This window comes from Limulus polyphemus, unplaced genomic scaffold (assembly GCF_000517525.1).
Source record: "Limulus polyphemus unplaced genomic scaffold, Limulus_polyphemus-2.1.2 Scaffold662, whole genome shotgun sequence".
Taxonomy (NCBI): domain Eukaryota; kingdom Metazoa; phylum Arthropoda; class Merostomata; order Xiphosura; family Limulidae; genus Limulus; species Limulus polyphemus.
Window position 1 is genome coordinate 437653 of NW_013666272.1, and position 4388 is coordinate 442040.

Consider the following 4388-nt stretch of genomic DNA (forward strand, 5'->3'; position numbering starts at 1 on the left):
GTATATATAGTCTATACACAGAATTATTTCTTGAATATTTAAATATAACTTTACAAATTTAACGTATATATAGTCTATACACAGAATTATTTCTAGAATATTTAAAGATAACTTTACAAATTTAACGTATATATATAGTCTATACATTGTCTAACTTAAAGGTGTAATTATTTAGATATGTAAGTAATACTATTGTCTATCATCTTATAATCTGGGCTATGTTCTTCAAATTTAGCTGAGGGGTAAATTCCTCTGACAAACTGACATCTCCATAACATTTGATACTCACAAATAACACAAACTGAAATATGCATGAATTATAAATACTGGATTGACAAGATTATATTTACTTTCATACAAATCTGATACATTACAGTTAGTGCACAATTCTTTTTTCATTAATCACATGGCCATTACTTGAGAAACAATCCGTTCTGTATCATGGAATAAAAACAAAAATTAACGTTTAATTTGATATATAACAATATCGAACATTGATTGAAGTTTTAATACAATATGAAGAACAGAGAATGTGTTAAATGCTTTGTTACATCACTATCATTGGAGAAACAAGTACCATGAATATTAAAGTGGACGTTTTTCAATACTTAAGGAATGGTCTACAAAAAAAAGACATCTATCCTTTACATGAAATCAGTTTATAAAGATAATTCCACATAAAAACCATTCATCAACGTGATTAGATTTATCTGTAGTGCCTTGCACATTACACAACGATACAGAGAGCTAAGTGTAAGTTTATGTAATTCTCAATATTTGATGGTACTCTAGGAAAATATTTTTTGTTTTAGATCTAGAACCGATATGTATCGTTTAAACTATCATTGTTTACAAATATAACTCACCAAGATCTATATATAGTCTAACTTCTTACAAGTGTAATTATTTAAATATAAGAGTTTTAGTTTTGAATCCTAAAGATCAACGAAGTTATAAGATTTACGAAAACTTAGTAATATTCATTGTAATAATAGAAATAAGTTAGTCATATCCCATTACCATACTGTTCTCTGTTAATTACTTACTTATTTAGGTGCATTAACTAGGTGCACTTAAATATCTGGAAGATAGGAGAAAAATTAAATGTTCGGCCAAATGCTGGACAGATATATCGGCTGTAAAATCCCCAGTTGTCACTGTTACCCATTGCTTAGAAAGTAAATATTTAAGAATTAAGCCTCTTATTATACTAGTAAACTTTGTATTTAATGCACATTGAAGATCTCGTTAAAACATTCTAAATGTGCTGTCCTAGTATCTAGAATTGAAACAAGAGTTGATGATAATCAACTTTACTGAGATAGCCCGATGTAGAATTACAATAAAAACTATTGTAATGTTTCTACATAAAATTATGTGTCGTAATAAAGTATTGTGTACATATGCTTACTGTAGACAACGAATGCCTAAAGGGTTACACGTTGATAAACAGTCACTGCTGAGTTATAAAATACGTGTTGTAGTAGTAGAAGAATACAGTTTGAAGTGTAAAATATCTTCCTAAAGTATTTATAATATCAAAAGTTCTCATTCCTGAAGAAACATTGCGGTATGTCTACAGCATTACAGCGATACCCGTGGTGGGCAGTCCACAGGTAGCTCATTGTCTTGCTTTGTGCTTAACTTCAAAACAAACAAACTTAATTATTTTCTCTTTTTCTGAAATGGGGGCTGTGCCACTGGGGAGCAAATAATTAAGTTTGTTTGTTTTGAAGTTAAGCACAAAGCAAGACAATGATCTACCTGTGTTCTGCCCACCACGGGTATCGTTGTAAGGCTGTAGACATACCGCTGTGCCACTGGGGAGCAAATAATTAAGACTCAAACTTAAAATTTAACCATTTTAGTGTTATTTTTGTAGAATTTTATCATTGTGTTCCATTTGCTTTTTTATATACATTTTATTTCAGCAGATAACTTATGAAGAGTATTGATAAGTGGAATTTTGTTTTGTGTGTGACCGATTTATCATTATATATCTATTTTAATATCGATGTTTGTTTACATTAAACTTATATTTAGAAATGTACATAACTTATATTGTTTAATCAATATTGCGAAATTCCCGCCTATTCACTAAAGTTTTAGAAGATTCTCGAGTGTAAGAATCAACAATATATGTGTGTACGTAAACACTAGTGCATCGTCAGTATCGTTGCGTAACCTGAAATCTCGAGAAACTCCTCACGCCTATAAATATAACCAACGCGACGCACCAAAAGACATATGGTTTGCCATGGTTGGTGTGCTATAAACCTAAGAAGCTATAACTGTGACTGTTATAACGATTATTAATCGGGAACTATAGATATTTGACCAGAAACATTTATAGATTTCGAATATTACAAAACATTTAACTTCAGCAGAGTCACATCGGGCGTTAGTATATTTACAATAACTTACAACTCGGCCTGTATGGCCGGCCAAGAATGAAGAACACAGAGCTAGCTAGCTCCCTGTTAAGTGAATTATATCTACATGAACTCAAAATTAATTTGCTCATCGTGAACCCTCGATAAGATAAAGAAAGTTCCAGACCAGATAGAGGACTAAATATTGTTTGTAAGTTTGTAAAACTTTTGTACATAGATCATTATTTGTAATAACCGTTATTACAAATCGTTTTATTGTTTGTATATTAAAATATGTTTGTATTAACAAAACTGTTGGTAGTAATCATAAATTGGATACATTTATATAACTTCCAAACCTAAATTACAATTTAACTCAATTTCAGGTTATTTGAAATTGTAATACGTAACATGTGTAATAATGTCCTATAATGAAGTTTTTACAGTAGTGTTGACCGCCACCAAGCCACAAAGCTAGTAAGTCGAAGGCTTATAACGCTGTAAACTTGGTTTCGATACCCGTGATAGATACGTAACAGGCAGCCCATTGTGTAAATTTGTGGTTAATAACAAGACAAAAAAGAAAAATGAAAAATAGTTTGTCTTTCTTGCCCAGATCATTACCATGATCGTTTTTTATCAAATGTTTGCAATGTCCGAAAAGGCAGACACGCAAACCCAGAAGCTTCCGAAATATATATATATATATATACACATACGATTTTTTTTTATTTCAAACATCCAAGACGAAACAAAATACTTAATCTTACTGGTTTTCGTCATAAATATTTAGTCTAAATATGTGTTAATCACTTTCAATAATATATCGCAACTTACCTACTATTTTTAGAGTTCTAAGTGTTTTTTTATTTTAGTTATTTATTTTTACTTGCCTTTCTTTACTGTCCATTGATTCTGTGAAATAAACCTTTCCCCTAAAATTTCGTTCAAAGTCATCGATTAAAAAACATCGCAAATTCTTATAAAATAAACCCAATTAAGCGATGGAAAATGTCAAGTAGCTATGAATAGGTTTCTGTTCTTATTCGTTTAACACATTATTTCATTAAATAAATTACAGTATTCAAATGGCAGCAAACACAATGACCACCTTTTCTTACTATTATTTTTGTTTTAGTATCACTTAAAAAAAGAATACTAATTCCTACCTTTAGGTTGTCTGACTGGATTATCAATTGACACTAATATTATAGTCAGAATAAAAACATTCTTTGATTTATTGAAAACACTTGAGATTTAGTTGGTGATAATTTTAATGCTTATTAGCCATAGCTGTGAATAAAACATATGGAAAAAATGTTGATATGTTGCTGAAATTGGGACCGAACGTGGCCCAGTGATTAGCGTGATGGAAGGTTGTTCTGTACATGTATGTCCAACACGTTCCGTTATCGCAAAAAGATATCACTCATTCCAGGGCAGTGGGCGAGTTATAATTACGACGGTCAAATCCCATTATTCGCCTTGACAAGAGTAGCCCAAGAAATGGTGTCGAGGGTTTTTAACTAGCTGCCTGTCTTGCAGATATAAAACCGTCATATAAAAGTAGTTTTTGCAGTCTCAGTAATTCTTTTCCAACATGACAGGAAAAAAAATCACCCAAACTGGCTATGGTAGTCAAGATTGGAAACATATAACTCATATGTCGTGCAAGTTATATTGACTTCTCTAGTAGTGTACATACTGGAATATATCCAAATTGTTAAGAGTTCAGTTAATTGATCATTTGTTGAGTGCAGTTGTGATGTTAATTAAAATTTGAGGAATTATAAAACGAATATCCAATAATTAAAGGAGAAACTTTATACGTACAATATTTGAATGCGTTTAATAAAAACATACATTCTGTTTTACATAATCTCCAAATTATTTTGTTTCTTCTCTGTCAAGTTCGAGTTAATGGCTTATGAGCCTTACCCACAACTGTATATGCGTCCCCTCCCCCATTCATACCCGTCCCCTCACATCTTCTGGTAGTCGTGTATTTCTCTGACA